General features: G+C 37.5%; 1 long non-coding RNA gene across 2 annotated transcripts; it reads left to right on the top strand.

Annotated features, from left to right (window-relative positions):
* The first annotated feature begins 5,407 nt into the window (after nucleotides 1-5,407).
* Nucleotides 5,408-24,662, top strand: LOC131406408 (uncharacterized). 2 transcript variants are annotated; one of them, XR_009220131.1, is made up of 4 exons: nucleotides 5,408-5,730; nucleotides 15,517-15,656; nucleotides 18,347-18,520; nucleotides 23,884-24,662. It is a non-coding gene; the product is annotated as an uncharacterized LOC131406408 (long non-coding RNA). The 2 variants fall into 2 exon arrangements; XR_009220130.1 differs by lacking the exon at nucleotides 23,884-24,662 and having other exon boundaries at nucleotides 18,347-18,840.
* Nucleotides 24,663-25,202: the final 540 nt, after the last annotated feature.

Genomic DNA, 25,202 nt, shown 5'->3' on the forward strand with positions numbered 1-25,202 from the left:
GGCTCAGAAAAGTCATTTGATTCACCCAACCAGAATCCCATGTCAAATTGGAATGGAGTTGGGGCATATCTGACAATGATTTCCGCTCAAACAAACTCCATTATGTGTCAAATCAGTCCTTGTCCTCTAGGGATCCTGAGCTGAATTAACCAACACAGAAAATATGAATCTTGAATAGAACATTTTCCAGTTATCAATACCAGCACATTAAATATTGATTTATTTCCCATCTCCCTATAAAAATTACCCAGATATTTCCTGACCCTTATTTCCAAAAATAGCCCACAGCAGACAGATTAGCCAACCAACAATGTTGTTTCATACTGTTAATTATGTTCTCCTGGGGAATATTAAGAAACTACACTTGGATGAAGCATTGGGAGGTGTGGGCTGACCCTCTGTTCCTCCTGGTGGCTGGGGGCAGGTTAACGCTCGCCTCTGGCAGATGAAACAGGGCTCCTTGGCCCCCACAGAGCCTGCTAGCCAGGTTGGCCTTTGCTCTGTGAACTCTGCCCTCTTATTCACAAAAGGACATTTCTAAAACAAAACCAACGTTTGTGAAAGGTCAGCCGCCAGGACGAGCAGAGAATATCAGGGAAAGTGACAGGAAGAAGATAAACAAACTGGAAAACATCTGTCTCAAATGTTTATCCAGGCTGGCCATTTTGGAGTAATGGCCTATGGGGCTAATAGCTAAGATGCTGAAAGGCAAAGTTCCTGCCCTCTCCTGCCTAGCCCCAGACGTTAAGGGGAATTTTAGAGGCTGGCTTACTTACTGACTCTTCCTAGTCACGCTTCTGATTATTTATATGTGCTGCTGTGTAATTTTAACACTTAAAAAGGACTGTGGTTGGAAAACATATTTAGCAGCTTGTGAATTATAGTCATAATTCAAGGTAGTAAACTGGGGGCAGGTGGGGGCGTGGGGAGGACAAGGAGGAGAGGCAGAAAGGGAAGCACTGAGGTTCCTAACTCCTTATGTGCTGCACAGCTTAGTTATTTGTTTTAAGGGCTGGTCATTCCTGCACAGTCACACGATCAGGGTATCTGGAAAGAACAACGCCCAGACTGTTGAGCTACCAAAGCCCAAAGCACACTTGTTCCATGGTCTTTCCTGGGTCTTTTCCAAGCTCTTTCAAATAGTTCTGCAGTACTTATTTTGTCTATTGCAAACATCCTTGCCTTGGGGAGGGGCACATCTGAAGCCCCATCAGAATGGCGCTGACAGTGCGAATGTCACAAGCCTGAGCTAGATTATCACTCCATCCATCAGTGACAGTTACAGAGAGCACAGGAGCCAGCAATGCTTTAAGTGGCTGTTCATAGGAAATATGCCCAGGGCGCCTGAGTGCCCAGAGACTCCTGAAGAGGATGTGTGTGCTTACTGAGCCTGTCTCGAGCTCCACGGGAGACTATGATTTAGTCTGATATTATTAGGTGAATGTTATGGCAGCATCTATCATGAGAGACAAACTTCCTCCAGATTTACCATAAGGTTCTGGACTTTGTCTTTGAAATCAATATCATAAGATATTAATGTTTCTGTATAGGTCATTGCCAAAGATTTGCGGTGGGGCACTACTAAAATTTATTAATTTATAATAGCAGCAAGGGTAATTCCTGGAAATTTTCGCTCTTGCAAGAATAGCTGAAGGCCCTCCCCTCGTTAGAAAACGTGCCTTATTAAAATAGTGATCTGCATATCCTGGGGGCTAAATCATTTTCCTTGAAATGAAGCAACTCTAACAATTAAATCCTGATAAAAAGTTGCCTATAATACTGGTAGGAATTCTGTCTATTGTACCAAACTTACAAGATAAATTCTACCTAGTAACCGTTTGAATTTTTTAGAGTTTTGTGAAAGATCTTAATATTATCTGTTATTCTTCTTTATTTTTTAAATATTTACTTTCCTGTACTTCTATACATGTATCCGTAAATAAAAATAAAGATATAAACATATATGTATCATTTATGTGTATATGATATATACGATATGAGATATATATATATACACACCTCTCTCTTTTTCTCACACACACAGAGCATTTTCTCATGCAAACTTTTCTTTTGTCTGTCAAGCTTTTCTCCTATACTAACCAAACCTTGAGGGGGGGGTCTTAGCACTGATTTCTGTTTGTACTTCCATTGCCAGTATACTAGAATCTTGTTGAACATTTGTATTATCTTATCAAGAGGGAAGTACAGCAAATAGTTAAGAATATTTGGGGTCAAGCTGACCTGGTTCAAATTCTAGGTCTGCCATTTCCAGGCTCCATGACTTTAGATCAAGCACCTAACTTTCCTGAGCCTCCGTTTGTTCGTCACGGAATTTGGTGTGATACTACCTACTGTGTAGATTTTCACGTCTGTGTGTATGTGCAAGATGCTGCTCAGAACAGCACCTGAAGCAGAGTGCTCAATCACAATGGCTATTGTTATTATCACTGTAATTATAGCCATAATTGATAAATCATGTTAACTTTTTCTATTTATAATATATTACCAACAATAATTATTGCCATCAGGAAGACAGGACAACACAATGGAGAGTACATGGATCTACAGTTAGAAAACCCGGATTTTTTTTCTCTTAAGACAACGTATTTTCCAAACAAGGAAATGGGGGTGATAATACTCTAATATTAAAGCTCTTGTCCTTGCTCTGCATCGTCCCAGTGTTGGGGTGAAGATAACTGTAGCTAAAGAAGTAACATAGGCAAAGGTTCTTTCTGAATTGTAAAATGATCTCCAAACGCTGGTTATTATTCTTGCTGCATCTCATTATCATTGACATATAAGATATGGTGGATTGACTTTGGATCCCATCCAATAAGTTATCAAATTTTATATATACATTTAGATGGAGTACTCAAAGATCCTTGGTACAAGATGATTTTATGGTAATGGTCTCTTAGAGCAATGTTATGATAAAATTTCCGGGTGAACACTTTTGTGGTCTATAGCAATTAATAATTTCTGTTGACTGGATGAGATAAAAAAAAAAAGTCAGGTACATCAGCTTATGCCACAGGTAACATCTTTAACAAGTATCTTTTTGGGGAAGGAGGTGGTTCTTTTTTTATGCATTTCTTATCCAGACTCTCATGTAGTTCAGGCTCTACCCCTTGCCAGCTGATGATCCAAAGCGAACTGCATTAGGTTCGAAACCCTCAGTTCTTCCACTTAGGGTAGCGGGGGTGGTGGAGGTTGCATTAGGTGATCTTTTTTCTAAGATCTCTTGCAGCCCTAAAACTGAATCATTCAATGAAGACAGAAGTGAGTACACTTAGGTACATGGGAATGTGTGAATGTAAATATTTTTATCTATTCATATATATACTCAATAGCTAGAAGGAATCTTCTCGTTTTGAGAAAGGAATTAAAAAAATGTGATATACATTTGAAAAATTAAAATTAAGTTTAGATTATACCAATTTCCTAGGGAAAAAAACAAAAGAACCCTTTGGCTAACACTAACATATCTAGATCTGATTCTTAAAATGCAAAGACTCTGCTTTAAATCATGGTTCTCTTAATTAGGGTCATTGCTACAAATGAAAGCTGATTTGGGTGCTCGTCTAATAAGAAAATGCCAGTTACGGTATATTATCAACCCCGCCTTGCCAGGCATTGAATTTCCTGATATGGTCTGCTGGGAACCTTAAATGAACAGAGCAATTATAAACCTAAAGTCTGCAGCCATTTGTTGGCATTATCTCAGGATAATTTCCCTGAAACATTCATGATGAAATGCAAAGGTAGATAATTTAAAAATCCATTTAAAATAGCTGTGGTATAATTTAAGCTAAGGTCTCTCTCTATAGTGGACATTACAACAAGACTGTGCATTTTGAAATGGATCCCTTACAAATGATATTCTTTTAGCTATCATTGCCCTGGGAAGCACTTTAAACAAGTTTAAACAATTTTCTTCAGTATGGTATGAGTAAAACAAAAACATTGGTACTTCCAGTTTGTGTTTAAATGAAGAAAAGCATAAAACTTCATCTTAACAGAAGTCTGTCAATGGCTCATTATCACACAAAGGAAAGAAAAAAAACTATGAAAAATTCAATAAGGAAAACATTACTACATTTTTCTCTATTGGCTTTTACACAATATTAAACCTTATGCTCTTTAGGTGACTTGAGTAGCAAATTAAAAGAGGAATTATGAATATTTTGTGAACACACAGGTACGTTAAGTGTGTAGAGACAACACTGATTTAACTTTACCTTTAATTTCTCTTTCTCAAATAACTTCTCCTCCAACAAATATGTCCCATGATAAATGGAAGTATAGTAAAACAAAAGTGAGCCTTATAATCAAAAAGCCGCTGATATAAATGCATAAATATTGGGATTATTATGCCACATCCATGGGTTTTTCTTTCCATTTCTCTATCTCTGTCCTTCTCTCCTTAATTGTCTCCTCTTACGTTCTTGAGCAGGGACTGAATATCAAGATTAAGGTTCAATACTAGCCCAATTTTATTGTTGATCTTTCAACCCAGAAAATATGGGTTTATAATGGAAGTCCTGACACAGGCTGCACGCTAATAAACTATAAGATGGACCAATAAACTACAGCAAGAGCCTATTACCAAGAACCATTATTACTCAGAGAATAGAGCCAAATTTATTTTGTTCTGAATCTTGCTGGAGATCCCTAGCGTAATTCAGGCGACATTGCACTTCACTTCATGCTGAAGGGAAGCCCGCCCATGCTCATCCCAGAGGGAAGCCCTGGACTTCTAGAGAAGGGGACTCTTCCTGTTATATCCCATGTGTGTTACATCAAAGTGAGAATTGACTCATCTCTGAAGAAAATTTACATTGAGCTAATACAGAAAAGACCTATGGATCATACCTACAGTTGGTGTTAAAAGGAACCCCTTGAGAGATTTTTGCAGCTTCGGTGGTGGCCTGGCCTTCTGTGGCCTTTTCTTCATTCTGGAAGCTCCTTGGATGGGTTACTTCAGAATTGCCTCAATGGTCACCCCTCAGACGTTTATTTTTAGTCCCTTCTTATTTCTTCAAATCCCAAGTCACCATCTCACCCTTAATATTTCTATCACTTAGTAATGACAATCCATCAAGAATGGTCACTTCATGTTACCCACAGTTGAATGGTGAATCATGGTTGAAACTGCTGCCTCCTAGGCCCACGTTCTGACCCTTGAATTTACTCTTCTTCCATATATCCGTTGTTGGTCAAGTATAGAGCCATTGCTATTCATGGTACAAGGTTCATAGTTTCCGGTGCTAAACTCTGAGTCTCACATCTTTAAGATGGACCTTCAGGAAGATGGATGCAAACAATTTCAGTTTTGAGGACATGACACCTGGGTGACAACTTCAGTTACCTTCATCAGATTCTAGTTGCTTTTACCCTGATTCATCCTAGGGATTTCTGCTTCTTGTTTTTGCCCCACTGAGGATTTCATTTCTCATTTGCTTTTTCCAGAATCGGACATTGATCGTTCCTCCGGAATTATTCCCTGCCGTACGCTTCAGTCTTGGCATCCAAATTCCTACCTTCTCTTAGTTGCCACATTTACATTTTGGAAGACCTCTTTGCCCCTCCCATCACACACGAGTCACATCAGCTCCATCTTGGCCAATGGTGAATTTCAGGATAGAATGGAACTGCTTTTTACCAAAGACTGAGCAAACCGTGTATCTATATTAAAAGCAAACGCACTGAAATTCATAAAATAAAACTAAGGTGAGTGTTTTATGTGTACTTAGAAATTATGTGCAAGAAAAGAACAAACAAATATCAAGAAGTGAGAAGGAAACAGTGGTGAGTCAATATATCCTGCACAGAGACCTTCCTTTGTGACTTTGTGATCTTTCTCTCAGCTTGTTGTTGTTACAGTAAATAATTAGAGGCAGAGCAATTCTGAGCCATTTTATGTGAACATTGTTAAAGGAAATAAAGGTGAAGGCAGACAAACATAAAAACTACTAATAAACCATGAAAGAAGTGGCTAATTATAGAGCTGCTATTAAAATGCATTTTTTCTCCTTCTTGAAACAGAGTTTTTGTTTGATAATTAACAGACCTGCAGGGCCCATTACATTCTCAGACTCTGAAGGTATTGATCCCTCTGTCTCTTGCTGCCACATTTGTTCTTTCTAGGTCTTCTTCCCCTGAGAGTTTTGCTGATTTCATAATTGAGGGGTGGAGCGGAGACCGGGGAGGTCACTGAAGATGACCTGCTGTGTGAGGGGTGGGCGGAGTATCTGTGGGGCTGCGAGAGGAGCGGCTGCTCAGTTGCTTATGCAATTTTCCTGCTTTATTTTATTTTATTTTTTTGGGTGATTTTCACAACAGTAAGATTCCACATCAGGGTATGGTTTCAAAAACAAAAGCACTTGGATGCAAAATATGGATAGTTAACCCGAAGACACACTCTATCACTGGGGATATATTTATCTTTTAAAACAAATGGTTCCATTTAACCCAGATCCTTTTGTGCTTCGTCAATTGAAAGCAATGGACAGCAAACAATTTTTGCAACCTTGAACCCAATTCATAGCCCAAAAGCTCTCGGGTTGTGGTGAATTTGATAATGAGACACCTCACCTCATCCCACGAGGAGGTTTTGCTTTGAGCTGAGGCTTCCCTCCAGGGACCATCTTCTTGCCTTTCCTTAGGGACCCAGGATACAGCCAAGTAGACTGTGAGGCTTTTTTTTCCTAGGCTGTAAATGGCGGGGTAAGGAAGAGGCAGGCTTAGCTTTGAAGGCATCTTAGAAGCAAGCTATATGACAATCTCTATGAAAGGAGAACAGGGTCTTGTCTAAATGACATTCTGACTAGCAGCAGACAGTTTATGCAGCTCCTGACCACGCCCACAGTGAAGCCTCTGACCAGTGTGCAAACACTTGCGGACCTCGTCTCAGGTAAGTGGCACTCATGCAAACCGAAAGTCAAGGAACAGATGTGGTGGGAAAAATACAGGACTTCTTGTCTTTTTTTATTTTTTATTTTAAAAGATCTCGTTTCAATAGTAGAAGACTCATTTTAGTACTGAAAGGCAGTTCCAGGTTGATTAGAGAGTGAAATGATTTTCCTTTCAACTTCTGAATTGTAGATTTCTTTAATATGGATCTTGCACATAGTTGGACCTCTTTCCTGGTGATACTATATGTTTTTTGAGATAACATACCCTGGGCATCAGTAAAATAAGAAAAGAGAAAGGATTTAGTGTTGAATTTCTCTGCCTCATTCCACTGTCCCAAACCTGCTGGAGAGAGTTGACACAATGTGTTGGGGAATCGGTGACAAGGACAGACTCTCATTCCTTTATGTAGTGGGATTAACCAAACAGGTGGTTGAGGGAGGAGGAAACGAGTGTCGGTTACAGGAGAACAAGGTCCGATCTGTTCTGACACCCTGGCAATGAAAAGCCTTTTAATCCCGCCAGTACCGCGGAAACTCCGTGATTTAACCGAAGGTAGCCCTTGAATGCCAAGAATTCATCCAGGGCATAAGCTCCCTTGTGGGCTCACCCTTTTGGATGTCCCTTGCCATGCTGGTCCACAGAGATCAGAATAGACTGCTAATGTCACATTCTCATGTGTTGCCTGCCTGTGTTATAACTGTAACCTTACCACTAGTGCCTGAGATTTATTCCTGATGTCTGGCACAAGTCATCAAAACAATACAGCCCAAATGGAAAGGCAGCAAGTGTGCCTAAGGCTGTCACTCAGACCCTGCCTGTATGCTGGGTCCCTTGTGCCCTTGACTAACCAGCCTCGTTAGAATGTAATCTTAATGTCTTATCTCTTTGGCCCTGTCTGTGGCTTGTTTCTTTCTCTCCCTCTCTTTTTTTTTTTTTTTGAGGCCAAAAGCCTGAACAATGATTTGATTCTTTATGTTAGGCAGTACTTTTAATGGTCATTTCTGAAGTTTAGCTGGTTCATAACCTCTGTAATCACAAGGCTCGGCATTTTTCTTTCTGAAGAACCGAAGTGAACAGGCAGGAATCTCCACATTACCAGCCCAGTCGCCCCTCCTTTCATTCTTCTCTCTGCTATACATGCCCTCACTGCTCCGCTACTCACCCACCAACGCAGGTCTGTCAGTGGCAGCGAGGGGTCGACATCAAAGCGCGTTCCCAGCCAGCGGCTTGCCTCTAATGCTGGCATTATAGAGAGAAATGGAGAGTGTGAGAGGGAGAGAGGCCAAGAAAGAGATGGAGTGAGGGAGAAGTACCCGATCGCTTGAATGGCCTCTCACACAGAAGGAGCCAGAAGAATAGAACAAAACCTTTCATTCTCCCACTCTTTGTAATAAGCCTGGGTAGAATGGGCATGTGTGGTGCACAGGCGAGTTTGAACCGCATTAGCACTCTTTCAGTTTACAAACAAGAGGCCTAATTTAGAAGAAAAATCTCCTATCTGATTATTTCTTTGTGTTCATCCATGTGGAAAAAATGTCTGTTCAGAGAAGGGGGGTTGAAGGTGGCTTATTAACTCTTCAGGCTGAATCATGATTGTGAAGGGCAATTGGGAGATCATTATTCATCCTTAATTTCCAGACTAAAAAAATAAATAAATTAAGGATTGCTAGTTTTGAGCACTCACTATATAAAATTATTAAGCAGATCTTACCGTCATTCTCTCTAACCAGCTTCTTCACAGGCAACGCAGCAAATACTTTATTATGTGATCAAATGGCTCCTTTGTCTTAATTATGTTTTATCGCAATATAAGAGGACGCAATTAGGGTCACTGATAGATAGAAAGCTCCAGAGAGTATCTTGAAATCTTGTGGGTTAGCCAAACCATCAGAGGTGCCCGTCTCTGGGTTCTGATTGGCTGCAATGCAGGCCAGGGGTGCTCATCCAGGTTTTCTGAAAGTGATCAGCTCAAATGGATTGGAAGGACACAGATAGGAGCATCATGGAAAGGATAGATGATGGTTAAGTTTATTTTTGAATAATTATACAAGTCTCTGTTGGGAAGGTTTATTGATTTCTCAATAATGAAGGTGGGGAAGAAATGTAAGACAGAAATGACTGCATGGTAGAGGGACAATAGTTTTTTCTTAAGAAATATCCGAGTCTTTCCTAAGTTAGGTGAGGTAGAACTACATTATGGAAGAACAGCCCCTTCTCTCATTTTGGAGATAAAGCACGTTTTAGAAAGAGAGAAGATGAACCCAGATATTGGTGTTACAGTATGCCTGGCCTTTCATTTTAGACAGTCCTTTTGATCACTCTTATACTGGCATTTTTTCCTAAAATCTTAGAAGCATTTATTAAGTTGAGTACTTTGGGGTCTTATAAATGTGGTTGAAACACTGCGCAAAAAGCCACAGCCTTAAGAAGACAACAGGAGGATTTAAACATCTATTTAAACATTTATAGCCTCTTGTCTCCAGGTAAGAATGAGAACCGAATAGGGATGCTGAGCTTGGAGAATATCTTCATTGGAGATCTAAATCCGGGGACAGTATCATTGGTCTTCAGCAGTTCAGATGTGTTCTTTCCTGAAGACAGGAGGAATGCAAAACTATTTCATCTCATGTGTGATCACTGATTTGATTGGTAGTGTTTACTTAGAGTACAAGGTTGAATGGAATCTGAGGTCATGTGTGGGCTCAGTGAGAAATATGTTGTGATAGATTATTGATATCTGGTCTGTGTGTCTACGTTTGTGTGTGTGTTTGGGTGTCAACAGGGATAGTGGCATGCATACTAGATTTTTCTATGTCCAGAATGGATTATCTAAAAAATCCTTTCATTCCTTGACATCTTGCACACTAGATGGCTATTTTTGACCCCTATTTTGTGTTTCAATTGATAATAAGTTGGCATTCTTTTGTCCTCATTAGTGTAGAAAATATTGTTCGTCTTATCTTCCCTGAATTTATCTGTTTAGGGGAAAGTCAGATTCTGCCCCAGTCTTTGCAGGGAAAGGAGATCATCTTGCTTAGTATAAGTCAGTTATGGGGCACTATTCCCTGGCAGTGTTTTGGGAATGGGCATATGAGGTAATTCTGGTCAAGGAAGTCTCTTTCTTAAGTCACAATTTTTTAAGTCTTATTTGTTTTAATGAGTGATTCAGAAGAAGATGTTCTCTTCTGGTTTTTGTTTTGGGAAAAGGTGATGATTAGAGCTGTTCTCTTACTCTTACAGAAAGGCACACTGGGAGAAACTATCCTTCTCGGCCTCTGGCCATTGTTGTGTGAGGATATGATGCTTGGAGCTTCTCTAGCCATCTTGTAACCACAAAGCCAGAAGCCTGGGTACAAATGTAAACACTCGAAGTGCTAGAATGCTGACTTTGTTGAACAACAAGTTTAACTGTCTCTAGAAATAATGCACCTTTTTGCTTGAAATTGCGTGTTTCTTTAATTTTCATGGGGTAACAAAACAAATAACAGGGAAGAATTTAATACAGAAATAAATCATATATTTGTAACGTGAAGGCTAAATAATGTGATGAAATAATATACAAGAGATGGTTTTAACACAACTGTTTTTAACAGTTGATTGAAGTCTGTATGACAGACAATAAGTGGAACATATTAAAACTATAATAATTTGATTGATTTTGACATATGTATACATGTATGAATATTGTTTTCAGTGTAAGGTCCTTCACATATAATTATAATGGTATTGTTTGGTAAATTTCAATTTCTGTTTACTCATCACTAGTATATTTTTAGATATGAATTTTGTATATTAATCTTGTATCCTGCAACCTTTCTAAACTCATTTATTAGTTCTTGTATCTTTTCTGTAGATTACATCAGATTTCTACATAGACAATTACGTGATCTGTGAATAAATCCAGTTTTATTTTTTCTTTTCCAATCTGGATGCTTTTATTTCTTTTTATTGCCTTATTCAGTTGGCTAGATCCCCCATATAATGTTGGATAAATATTGTGAGAGTATACATTCCTGACTTACTCCTGCTCTTAGGGGAAAAACATTTAGTCCTTCACCATTAAATGTGATGTTAGCTGTAAGTTTTTGTAGATTCCCATTATCGGGTTGTGGAAGTTCTCTTCTATTCCTAGTTTGCTGAAAATTTTTGATCAGAAATGGAGTTTGCTAAATATTTATTTTTACATGTATTGAAATGATCATATAGTTTATCATTTTTGGTTTGTTAAAACAGTGGATTACATTGACTGATCTTTGAATGTCAAACCAACCTTGCTTTCCTATAATAAACCCTATTTGGTCATCATGTGTTATCATTTGTATAAATTGTTGGGTTCAATCTGATAAAACATTATCTAGAATTTTTGCTTCTTTATTCAAAAAGTATATTTTTATTTTCTTGTAATTTATTTGTCAGAATTTGATCTGTAAGTAATGCTGGCCTCAGAAAATACATTGGGAAGTATTAGTTCCTCTTCAATATTCTGGAAGAGCTTGTGAAAAATTGGTATTATCTCTTAAATTTTTGGTAGTATTCACCCATGAAGCTGTGTAGGCCTGGAGTTTTCTTTGCAGAAATTTTTGTGTTTTTTTGGTGAGGAAGATTGTCCCTGAGCTAACATCTCTGACAATCCTCTTCCACTTTGCATGTGGGACGCTGTCACAGCATGACTTGATGAGCAGTGTGTAGGTCCACACCCGGGACCTGAACCCATGAACCCTGGGGGGCCTGAAGCAGAGCATGCGAACCCAACCGCTATGCCACCAGGCTGGCCCCTACAGAAAAGTTTTTAACTATAAATTTAATTTCTTCAACAGATATAGGGCCATTCTGATTACCTATTTCTTCTAAAATGAGCTTTGGTAGTTTGCGTCTTTCAAGGAATTGACTGATTTCCTCTAAATTGTTGAATTTATTGGTATAATGTTATTCATAATATTTCCATATTATCTCTGTAATATCTGTACAATCTGAAGTGATGTCCACCTCTTACATTCCTGATATTTATAATTTATGCCTTCTTTCTTTTTCTTTATTGATAAGCCTAGCTAGAAGTTTGTCAATTTTATAGATCTCATCAAAGAACCAGGTTTGGCTTCATTGATTTTTCTCTATTATTGTTTATTATCTACATTATTAATTTCCACTTTAATCTTTATTATTTTCTTTCTTCTTCCTACCTTTTAAAAATTTTGCTCTTATTTTCCTACTTTTTTTTAAGGTAGAAAGTGAGATAATTAATTTGACACCTTTCTACTTTTTCTAATATAAGGTGTTAATGACTATACATTTCCCTGTAATTATTGATTTAGAAGCATCCAACAGAGCTGTATATGTTCTGTATTTGTTTTAATCCAATTCAAAATACTTTCTACTTTTCCTTTTGATGGGTTATTTTTATGTATGTTATTTTGTTTATAAATCTTTGGAGATTAGCAAAATATATTTTTATTAGTGATTTCTATTTATTTCCTTTGTGATTAGAGACTATACTTTGTATGATTTGATCTTTAAAATTTTATCCAGACTTGTTTTGTGGCTCAGCATATAGTCTATCTTGGTAGATATCCTGTGTGTACTTGAAATAAATGTGTATTCTACTGTTTTTGGGTAGAGTTTTTGTAAGTGTTAATTGGATCAAGTGTTTTGACAGTGTTGTTTTCTATACCCTTATTAGTTGTCTCCCTATTTGTTTTATCACTTCTTAAGGAAGATTGATTAAATCTCCAACTATAATTGGGGTTTTGAATATTTCTCCTTGAAGTTTTATCAGTTTCTGGTTCTTGTATTTCGATGTTCTATTATTGAATACATAAACATTTAGGATTGTTACATACTGTTGATAAACTGACCCATTTATCATCAGGAAATGTCTTCCCCTAACAGTAGTAATATTCTTGCTATGAAATCAACTTTATCTAATACGAGAATAGCCACTCCAGTTTTCTTTTGACTATTGTTAGCAGAGTATATTTTTCCCCATTCTTTTTCTTTTAGCCTATTTGTGTCTTTATATTTTAAGTTCATTTCTGGTTGGATCTTGCTATTTTATCCAAAATGATCATTTTCAGCTTTTCGTTGGCTTTTTAGACTATTTACATTGAATAGTTGTTGATAGGATTGGATTTACATATACCATATCTCTGTATGTTTGTGTGTTACATTTATTTTTTTGTTCCCTTTTCCCTCTTTGTCTGCATTCTTTGGGATTAAAGTTTTCTTATGATATCCTTTTATTTCCATCACCACTTTATTAGCTATCACTCTTTGAATGGCTTGTCAGTGGTTGCTTTAGGGTTTATGGCATTCATTTTAGACTTATCATAGTCCACCTTCAAGTAATATCACAGCAGCTAATATGCATCACAGGCACCTTAGCATGTGATACTCCCATTGCCCCTCTGTCTTTCTGTTACTGTTATATATTTTACTTATACGTATGTTACAACTCCTCCAAAACATTTTTTTTAAACAATTACTTTCTCTCTATATATAAGATTAGGTAACACAATCGAGATTCTTATTTAAATAAAAGAGAAAAAAAGTCTTCTATTTCTCCCCCATAGTTGCTATTTCTGGTGCTTTTCATTAGTTTGTGTAGGTCCATATTTTTCTCTGGTATCATTTTCCTTCTGCCCAAACAACTTCTTTTAATACATATTGTAGTGCAAATCTGCTATTACTGAATTTTTCTGCTTTTGTGTCTCTGAAAAAATCCTTTATTTGGCCTTCATTTAGGAAAGATTTTTTTTGCTGGGTATATAATTTTAGGTTGACTTTTTTCCCCCTTCAATACTTTTTCCCCCCAAAATCAATACTCACAGCACTTTTTCGGTCTTTCATGGACATGTGTAGTGTGGTGAAAAAAATTGTCACCCAATATGCACATAGAACAAAGCAACACTGTGCCTTCTTCTAAATATTCCAAATCTCCCCCTTCAATTCTTCAAAGATATTTCTTCACCGTGTTCTGATGTGAATTGTTTCTGACAAATCCACGTCATCTATATTTTTGTTTCTCTGTAAGTAATATGTCTTTTATCCTCTAGCTGCTCTTAAGATTTTTTCTTTTTTACTTCATAAAGAAATTTGATTATGATGTATTTTGGTATGGTTTTTGCCATATTTCTTGTGCCTGGATTTCATTGAACTTGTATCTGTGGGTTTAGTGTTTTCATCAAATTTGGGAAATTTTCAGCCATTACTTTTTCAAAAATTTCTTCAAATTTTTCTGTCCCACCTTCCTTCTGTTTTCTCAGGGATTGCAATTACATGTATACTAAATCCAAACTGTTTAAAGTCGTCCAATACCTCACAGTAGTTTTATTTAATATATTCAGTCTTTTTAGTTTTGTGTTTTATCTTTGATTATTTTATGAATTCAGATTCACTAATCTTTTCTCTTTCAGTATCTAATCTGCTATTAATCCAATTTATTGTATTTGTCATCTTTGCACTGTATTTTTCATCTCTAGAAGTTCAAAATATTCTTTTTTTTTTTATATTTCCATGTCTCTTCTTAGCACGATCAATTTTTCCTTTACCTTCTTAATATATGGAGTATAGGTATAATAACTTTTTTTTTTTTGAGGAAAATTGGCCGTGAGCTGATATCTGATGCCAATCCTCCTCCTTTTGCTCAGGAAGATTAGCCCTGGACTAACATCTGTGCCCATCTTCCTCTACTTTATATGGGATGCCACCAGAGCATGGCTTGACAAGTGGTGTTTCAGTCCATGCCCGGGATCCAAACTTGCAAACCCCGGGCCGCCAAAGCAGAGCATGTGAACTTAACCATTATGCCACTGGGCCAGCCCCAGGTATAATAATTTTTAATGTTTCCTTGCCTACTGACTCTATAATCTCCATCATTTCTGGATCTATTTCTATTAATTTTTATCCTCGTATGGGTCCTATTTTCCTGTTTTTTTGTACACCTGCTAATTTTTTATTGAATGCCAGATTCTGTGAAATTTTCTTCATTGAGTTCTAGATATTTTTGTATTTCTATAAATATCCTTGAGCTTTGTAGGGCAAATGACTCATTCAATTTACCTGGGATTGTCCCAGTTTTAAAATTAAACATTCTATATCCTAGGAACCTTCCTATTCAGGGCAAACTGGGATTGCGTCACCCTAGTCACTTGGAAAACATTGATGCATTTTTGGCTTGCTTTTAAGATTTATTAGGTGAGTCCAGAGCACCATTATTCTAGGGATCAGTTGCTCCACTATTGAGGCAATACCCTTTAAGTCATCTGTCTGATTCTCTTGGATTATGAAGTTTTCCATACTGGCTGTGAGAATATGAATTGTGTAAGCTCCACAGCTTGTTCCTTTTGTTGATTTCAGGTGGTTCTTTTCTTGATTTTTGTTTCTTACTCACACACATGTGGTCTAAAGTACTTAGCTGAAGATTTTAAACTTATTTTCCTACCAAGATAGGGCTACTAAGTATTATGGAAATTAATAGTTATCATTTTTTCATTGTATATATTTAGGTGCTTATTTGGTTATCTCAATTATTACTCCTGATTTGACTTCTTGTTGGTCAATAAACTTTGTGAGGAAGAAATACTATCTCATTTTCTTTTATTTAAGGTGATTTTGTTGCAAAGAAGATTCACTAAAGCCTGCTCAGATGGAGGGGTTTATGACAAGGGATGATGAGTAGAGTCTTGTGAAAATCCAAGAACTAGAGTTATAACAGCATAACAGAGCTGAACCTCTACCTTTATCAGGTATTACTGCAATAGTGCTGTGTAACAAACAGCCCCAGGCTCAGTGGCTTAAAACAACAAACATTTATTGCTCGTTCACAAGTCTGTGGGTCAGCTGTAACTCTGCTGGGCCAGTCTGGACTCCAGTCTACCAGAGGATTCAGCTATGTTCCCCTCATAGATCTCATTCTGGGGCCCAGATCTCAAGGTGATCATTGCAGCATAAGACGCCAGGGAGTCAACATAAGCACGTTTATGGCTTCTGCTACCATTATGTCTGCTAGAAGTGATTCACAAAGCCCACTACAGTAGGGTGGGAAAGTAGATCCCACCCAAAAAGGGAGGCCACTGAAAGTTACATGGCAAATGGTGTGAATATATTTTTGTTGTTCACCAAAATATAGGGACCCATAATCCAATCTACCACAGCTTTCATGGAAGGTGATGTGGGATTTAAGGCTATTCTAAGGCTCTTTGCAAAGGATTTTGTAGCCTTAATTTGTAAGACTTACCTAAATCATTTAACTTATACTCCTTTCCTCTGTTATCCCCTTAACAATCAGAACCATTCAGACTCTGGCCAGTAACATAATTTCATTCCTTACTTGTTGTACTGCAACTCCATAGGGTCCAAAATGGCCCTGTGGCAGTATCAGCTTTCAATTCAGAGAAACTATTATTTACTACCATGAGAAAAGCATCTCACTCTTATATTTAAACCTTTTAGATATGTAGAACTAGAGTCTTTATCAGAAGAGTGTTAGTCATGAGTTGTAATAGTGCATGATGGCATCTTTGTCCCCATGTTCTTTTATTTTGACTATGGGAGAAACATGCTATATGTTGGTTGTTTATGTGGATCATATGCTATATCATGTAGGACAACCTTGCAAGGTGGTATTCAACAACTGGATCTACAGCTGAGTATTCAGTAAAGCATTCCAATGTTCTATTAGGTCAACTGCTTATGGATGATAAGTACATGATGTGACCAGAAAATGCCATTTCAACTTTCCTAAGAAACTGTAATAAGAGTGAGAATATTTCCAACATGCTTAAGAAACCACTTAGTTTTCTTCAATAACGCCCTTAACATTTCACCAAAATTAGGTGATTCACTGGACTTGTGTTTAAGACCCAGCCCATGTGTTGGTTGTGTGACTTTACGTCACTTAATTTCTCAGCAGAATTCTATTCCCTTATTTGCAAAATGGAAACAAAGAGACCCAACTGGCCTTTGTAGATTGAACTCATGAGTTCATCTGCCAAAACCCAACTAAGAGTCCAGAAAGAAATTTTCTAAAAAGTAAGAACAAGAGAATGGGAGGGAAGATATAACTGGCAAGTCAAGAAATTTTGTTTTAATTTTTAAATAAAATTATATGTATTTAAGGTGTACTACATGATGTTTTGATACACAGTTAAGTGATGTCTACACTCAAGCTAATTAACATGTACATCTCATACAGTTACTTCTATTTTTGTTTTTTGTTTTGTTTTGTGGTGAGAGTACCTCAAATCTACTCTCTTAGAAAATTAGGATAGCAAGTGAACGAATGAGTAGAAACTGTTCCATAAGATTGGTGAAAGTTGAAAATCAGGTGCTTTTCCAACAAAAGCAAAGCCTTTGAGTTGTAGAAGATCAGAAAGTCTCAGGAATTGGAGGTTCCCAAAATTTTAAAAGGTGAGGTAGATAAATAGGCTAAAAACAAGAGGAATGGTTGAAAGTCTATATGAAGGGTAGTTGGATTCCCCAGGCCCTTCCCCTGACAGGAAATAGGAGCTTTACTCTCTGAAGAAACTGAGTTAGAGACTTGGGACTCTACACTGGCACAGCTGGGAGTGCAGGGTAGGGGGTGTGCTCAAAACAAGGGAATTAAGCAGATATCTTCAGTGGTACCATGAAACTATGTGATGGAGTTTTGATATTTTCACTTGACTAGCCTGAATTCCCTTTCTAGTGTTTCTTGTTAGGATGAGCAGCAAGGGGCAGCTGGAGGACAGTCGTGGTGTTGCATACACACACCTTCTCCCAGTTATAAAATCAAACCCTAGTCTAGGTGCTGCTCTGAAGATATTCTGAAGATGTAAATAAAGTCCCTAATCCACTGACTTTAAGTTAATCAAAAAAGAGGTCATTTTGGACAGGTCTACTTGATTAGGTAAGCACTTTAAAAGAGGGCTTAGTCCTTCTTTGGATGCAGAGATTCCAAACAGCTGCTATCTCTGCAATTGCTCTCCTTGCCCCCAGATGTTCCTTCTTGACTGAAACATATGGACAAAAAAATTTAACCTGGGCCCATAGGTTTCCAGCCTGTTTATGTTCTTCGCTTCTTGATTGCCTGACCTATGAACTTTGAACTTGCTTAGCCAGCCCCAACAATTGTGTAAACCAATTCCTTGTAATAAATCTCTTTACATATTCGTCTATAGATAGACATAGATCTAGATCTAGATCTAGATCTATATATTTATTTTCATCTATATATTTATATCTCCTACTGATTCTGCTTCTCTGAAGCAGACTTACACACCATTCTTCTAACTTAGCTTCCAGAATGCCAACAGGAAAAATAGGTACTGCCACTTGGGTGAAGAAGGGTGTCCCCAACATAATTTTTTGATCCTCACTTATTTCACCACTGAGTCTTACCAGTCAACAATGCTTTTTCCTCTATATGTGTCTTTGACCAAAGTTTATTCCCCATTAGATAAGAATGGACAGCCAGGAATCAGAAGACAATTGAGGAAGGCATTAAAAATGAAAGAAAACTAAAATAAATATAGAAAAGGAATCTACGGAAAAGAGAAAAGAATTGCTGGCAGTGGAAGAAAATTCCTCACTCCACAGAAGAAGAAACCATATACTTAATGTCCTCAGAGAGGTAAGAGTAGATATCTAACCTATGAAACAAGAACAATTTGAGGTGAAAAAGACCAATTTGAGAATAAGAAGGGATGCTTGTAAATTAAAAAAATGTTTTAGCCAAGATAAAATTTCAGCCGTTGGGTTAAGCATTAAACAAAAAATTATTAAGAGAGTACATACTGCGTGATTCCAACTGTATGAATTCATGAACAAGCACAACTAATCTATGGTGACAGAAATCACAGCAGAGATTACCTATGGAGTGTGGGTGAGGATTATCCAGAAGGAGGGTAATGGAAATGTTCTTATCTTAATTGTGGGTGGTTATATGGTTATACGGGCATATACATTCATCAAAACTCATCCAATTGTATATCTAAATTTTTTGCATTTTACTCTATATATTTTAGTTCAATTTGAAAAAATGTAAAGAAATGAAAAGTAGAAGAGAATTGATTAAAAAAATAGACATTAAATCTAGGATTTAATTCAACTAATTTAACCAATAGGATTTCTAGAGAAAGCCAACAGAATAAAATTACAAATTAAAGTGGCTTTTTAAGAATCGAAGGATAAGAATTCCCAGATTGAAATGGCTCCACTAAGAACCCAAAATAATGAATGAGAAAAGACCAGCCTCCAGGCCCCATATTTTGACATTTCAGAACTTCAGGTATAAAAGCCTTTAAAGCTCTCATAAAGAAAGAACAGATCACATACAGAGAGTGAATAATCAACATGTCTTTGGCCGTTTCAACAGCAAGACTGAAGAGAAGAAAGTGGAGGAATGTCTCCACAATTCTGGGGGACATTTTTTCAACCTAATGTAGGGTTAGAGCGTTAATCAATTGTGAGAGGAAGAAAACAAAGAAATTTTAGCTTTAAAAGTTCTCAAAGTGTTATCTTTCATGTTCCTTTCTCAGGAAGCTGTCAGAGGATGTGTTCCATCCAAATAAGGAAGTTAAGTCAGGAGAAGAGAAACATTATCCAGGGATGCAATACACAGGAAGGGGCAGGAAATGCCCCGGTGACAGCTGTGCTGTGGCCTGGAGAGCAAACTGTCCAATTTGGGACTAGAAGCCTGAGGTCTCAGGAGGAATGTATGTTTTTTTTTTAAAATGATAGTACTATTACCTGATATATGTATCACCATATTGAGAGAGGTTTGGAATAATTTTTTGATGGGTACATAGGAAACGAAGAAAAAATATTGCCTTTATTGACTTCAGGGGAGAAAAGAAACAAAAACAAGGAGTTGAGCAAAACTGAAAAATAAAGGAAATTTAGTATTTTCTGCCATAACTGCAAACAATATTTAAGTGGTTATGGCAATATACTCACTAAATATTGAAGTAACCAAAATTGGTTTATAACTCCATTGAGAAATCGAGCGGGGGAGTATGTATTTGCATGTGTTGGGTGAGGGAGTTCAGTATTTGATTCTTATCTGCTGGAGTAGGGGTCAAGAGAGGTAACGTGTAAAACCGAACAGTTGAGAAATAGCAATGCAAAAATATCACTTATAAACATGGAGATGAATACCAGAAGCACTAAGGGAGACAGCTGAAAATCACTTATTCGTAGGAATAGGTTTTAAGAGTGAAGAGTCAGAGGACTGCTGTTTTCCATTTTATCAGACTTGACATAACATCTCCATTTTGCTTTTATACAAATTAATATTAGGTGAAAACTAAAACAAGATAAAAAATGCTCAGAGGATTGCTCTAAAGATCAAATGTGATAACATGGTATACTCTTGTTAAACTGTAATTCACTACATAAATATTTGTCGTTATTGTGTCATAATTAGAAGCAAACAATGGCTAGATCACCATAATAGGGATCTAGATAATGGAGTTGTTGTCATAGTTCTGCCATTAACCACCTGTGTGACCCAGATCAAGTCATTCATGCACTTAAGCCATCAACTCACTCATCTATAAAATAAAACGATAATTTCTGTCTGTCCACTTCATAGAGTTCTCTGACGCTCGTATGTATGTAAAAGTATTTCACTCAGTATAACTGCTGTTCTCCTAAAGGATAATTATTATCAGCTTCTAAGATGTGTCTCACTAGGCTGGATATGTTGGGAATTTTAGACTAACTAACTTCTCTAATTTTCCAAAGAGATTTACTTCTGCTTATGGGAACTGGTCATCTGGGAGGTTTCATTCACTCACTCATTCATTCATTCATTCATTCTAATAATATAGGAGAGCAGAAGATATTCTGGATGTTGGGTCAGCTGCCATTTCTGGTCCTAACCTGGCCTGTCCCCACGGCTCTTGGGCTAAAGTGGGTTTACTCTTGTTGTCTGTATCAGGCAGGAAAATAGGAGCATAAATATTTAACCTTCAAAAAAGGGACTTGTTTACTGGAACTCCGACTGTCTGAACCAGAGTTATAAATCTTTCTGAGGTATTTCAATATGCATAAAAGAATGAGACCACATGAATGACAGAGCTAACTTTAACCTTTGATTGTTTAAAAGCATAGTCTTATTTTCTCTCTCTTAAAAAAGGGGCCTCTGAACATATACACTATTGTCAGACATACATGATAAAATTTATCTTTTAAAGTGGCCCCTGCTTTTTTCTTGTTTCCCTGTGCACTGAAATTTATATCAAGTCTGTCAAGAATCTGAAAGGAAATTATATTTTACAGTTGCCTACAGGTTTTGTTATACTGGAGGAAAATCATTTCACTTTGCTTACAATAGATTGAAAGGCAAATTCTCATTCTTTGGTGGCTGTCAATAAGAAGAGGGCATAAGGGAGATCTTTAGGACAAAGACAGATGACAGAATCCTGTAGACTGAGGTACATTGTGCTACTTATGCTTTCTTTCTGAGGGTTTATATTTAATTAAAGGAATCCGTTAATCAGCAAAGAGGAATTAAATTCTTTCTCTATGCACAATGCTGTCTTAGATGCTAAGACAAAATTTAATCTAAGTAGATGTAGAGGTTGTGCAAAAATGCTTACAAACTCAAACTTGGGAGCAAACAACATAGTGAAGCCATGGGAGGGGGTACAGGGGTTTGATGGTCTCTTCTGTGCAGCTGGTTTTACACAACATTTTATTTAACCCATATGATCTTCTGTTACTATCCTCATTCCACATCTAAGAATATTGAAATTCAGAGGGTTTAACTTCTCCAATGTCACTCAATTGGGAAGTGGCAGAGCCTAGAGAGAAGCTTATTATTGCTGACTTGCGTATTTTCCACCTTTTGACTTTCATTTGAATTTATTTCAACAAAGATTTACTGAACACCTAGTATGAAGTAGTCACTATGCCTGACCTCAGAATATTTAATGTTTTTATTAAAAGAGATGCTTTTGTTATAATCTTATCAAATATCTAATTTACTGTATTATATTTATCGATGGCTAGAATTAATTTTATGTTAAACTTTGTGCAAGCCTTGATTTGGAAGAGAGTTTTCCATCGAGTGAAACACTTTATTTATTTGTTGTTAAAGTTTTAGGTTTTGACTTATTCTGCTTTCCTTAGTGTTTCCCATTTCCGGTGCCACTTTACATCCTGTTGCTCAAAACATCCCTGAGCCCTCTCTTTCTCTTATTCCCCAAATATGATGCATTAGAAAATTTTATCTCATTGATAGTATCACTCAGCTTCTCACCACCTCTCCACCTCTGCTTCCTCTGCTGTCTTCGCCAGCACCATCTTCCCTCCTAGATCCTATGACAATATCCTTTCTCTTTCTGCTTTGCCCTAACCAATCCATCTTCCACGTAGAATCGATGATGGTCTTTTGCAAACATAAATGATCCCCTGCTTTGGACTCTCCTAAGGTTTCTCATTTCTCTTAGAATAATCTCCAACTCTCTGCCATGGGCACAAGGTCCTGCATGTTCTGGCTCTTTCTGCTGTCCGCTTGCACCTCATATCCCTTGCCCCTTGCCAAGGAGGCTCTACCTGCACCGCTCCTTCCTGTTCTGCGAGCATGCCACAGCCTTTACACCTGACGTTCTCTCTGCTGGGAATGCCCTTCCCTCCCCAGCTCTGCTGAATGGCTAGATCCTTCTTAATCTTCATATCCTTGCCCAAATGTCACCTTCCCAAGGAGACCTGAATTTCCTTCTCATTGGCCACCTCTCATTACTCTAAGCCCTGATTTGTCATAATAGCACTAATGACAATCTATATTTAACTTGATTGCTTGGTTATCATTAAAAGGCCCTGTCTGCTAGTTTTCTGCTATAGTTCCAGCACAGAGAACAGCGCCTGGAACCAAGGGGTTGTAGAATAAATATCTATGAAATGGATGCATAAGCCTGAGTAGGTTGCTCTAAACATTGCTACTGAGAAGAATGAACCCATGAGCTCACTTGGAATCTGACCTTATTCTTGCCAGTTAGTCCTTTTCGATTTGCCTTGCAGGTTTTGGACTAGCAAGGGTTAAGAATGGCTTCTGCTCAAGCAGAAAACGGAACAATCTGTCCCGTGTTCCCTCTCTACGCCAGCATGCGCTCCTTAGGCCCCCAAAGTTGATGCTCGCTTCTGCTGTCAAGCAGCTTTCCCACAGACAGGTGCTTAGTGCATGTTCTGTATCAGGCATGGGCGAGGTACTGGGACATAGACATGAAGGACAGGCTTCCTTCAAAGTAGCAAAATGGTTAAGGGAGTAAACATGGCGACTGAGACGCCTGGGAGAAAATAATAGTACCTACCTCATAAGGTTATTTTGAAGATTGAATGAGTTTATATTTGTAACTTCTTAGTGTAACTGCTATATAAAAGCCCCCAAAATTAAAAAAAATAACAATAGTCCCTTCCTTCCAGAAGCTGATAGACTTTCAGTTGCTTATCCCTGCCTTGGTTTTAAGTTTCATCTAAAGTCTTCTTTGCTAATTCTTGCTTCCTTTTCTTGCTCAGTCCCTGGAACGTTTGTGGTCCTAGGTCTCACTGGCTGGCTTCTGGTCTGCTAATGGTCCTCTCCATTTTTTCCTCTTGCTTTCTCTTTTTTCTACTTTATCTGTTGGCATAATAAACTGTATATCTCTTTAGAGCAGAGACTGAAATTATTTGTCTCAGTTTCTCCAACATATAGCCTAGTGCATCACTCATGCTTGACGCGTGGTAAACAAATGTGTGAGTGAATAAAATGAAGCATTCAATTGCTCTAAATTCAATTTGACACCTGGGATATGAGCCCACTGCCTGTTCAGACCTCACTTCCTGCCCAATTCTTTAAGACTTTTCGTAGCACTTCTGATCAGGGCTTTTCGCTTCCTCTCTTTATTGCTTTAATGACACATTAGCTAGTTCTTTTCTAGCACTATTACATTCCTTCCTTAGAGCTCAGTTAGCTAAATGTTTGTTTGAATTGACTTTTTTTTTTGTTACCAGAAACCTCTAGCAGCTGAAATGGTACCATCTGACTCCAACTTTCTTCTGGAATTTTTGCAGTCCCTCCATGAACTTAATCGTCTTTTCAGTTTCTGAAAGCAGAAACAATATTTGAAAAGTCTCACTTTTTAATCAGTAGAGTTAACGTGAGAGTTTGACCTCTAAACCAAACCTTTAAACACCCAACTTGGCAATTTATTACTTCTGCAGTTATTGCTATTAGACCAGCCCTAGGAACAAGCAACTCATCTAAAACGTATTGTTCGCCTGCTATTGCTATTAAGACAGGTGCAAACCTACATGACACAAAGCAACCGGTCATTTGGGCAGACAGCAAAACAGGGCGACCTGGAGCTACCATTGACACACCACAGCGTGACCTCCTCGGGCCTTATCAAACTAGCCGTAAGAAATGGTCTTTAAGTGAAACATGGATCTTTGCTTGGAGACAGGAATGGATATGTACGTTAATTCTACCTCTGATCTCTCAGCGGTAACTATACTCATCATTCACTTTGAAGACTCAAGTGTAGCCCAAACATTTCAGCAGAAGATCAACGGAAGAAAAACTTAATAAAAAATTCTGTTGTTGCATTTGTGTATGTATGAGTATATTTGATTTCTGGTTAAACAGACAAAACTGTTTCCTTTTTATAAATACACTTAAACAAGTCGTGATACTGATATGACTATTCTAGTTCTAAGCGAGACTTCAAAGTCTAACTTAAACATTGTAAGAGTTTCCATGCTCTAGAGTCCACATTAGACTCAAATGGGGTCAACAGTTGATGTTTCATCTTCATTATTTTTTATTGTAATAAAAATTTTTTTATATATATACATAATTTATTTTTCTGAGTGCGTAAAGTTTTAGACTTTTCTCAGAGCGAAGGAGGGGCTACATTCCTCCTACTATATAAAATGCCTTTAAAAGAGGAATCGGACTGCTAGGAATTTGAGGTATAAAGTAGAAACCATAACAATTGGAGCACAAAATGCATAGACTTGACTCATTGCAAAGGTTTTCCTTGAAATCCTCATTACTCTTTTTACAACAAGGCCTATCTCCTTGGTTTTCTAATTCACAACATATGAACAATAAAAATAGAAGTTTTGAGGGGTTACTAGAGGCAGGTAAACCGACAACGCTGTGGATTGCCAACTGATAGCCTGGCAGTAAGAGAGGATTAGAAAAACAGCAACAACATTTTAAAAAAGTAACAATTAGATAATAGGAATTTTTAGGGCCATTTAGTGTAGGGGTAAACTGTCTTCCTGAGGACAGTCCTATTGCAGCTTAGGGCTAAATTTGATATTCA

Source organism: Diceros bicornis, chromosome 5 (assembly GCF_020826845.1).
Source record: "Diceros bicornis minor isolate mBicDic1 chromosome 5, mDicBic1.mat.cur, whole genome shotgun sequence".
In the NCBI taxonomy this organism is placed as follows: domain Eukaryota; kingdom Metazoa; phylum Chordata; class Mammalia; order Perissodactyla; family Rhinocerotidae; genus Diceros; species Diceros bicornis.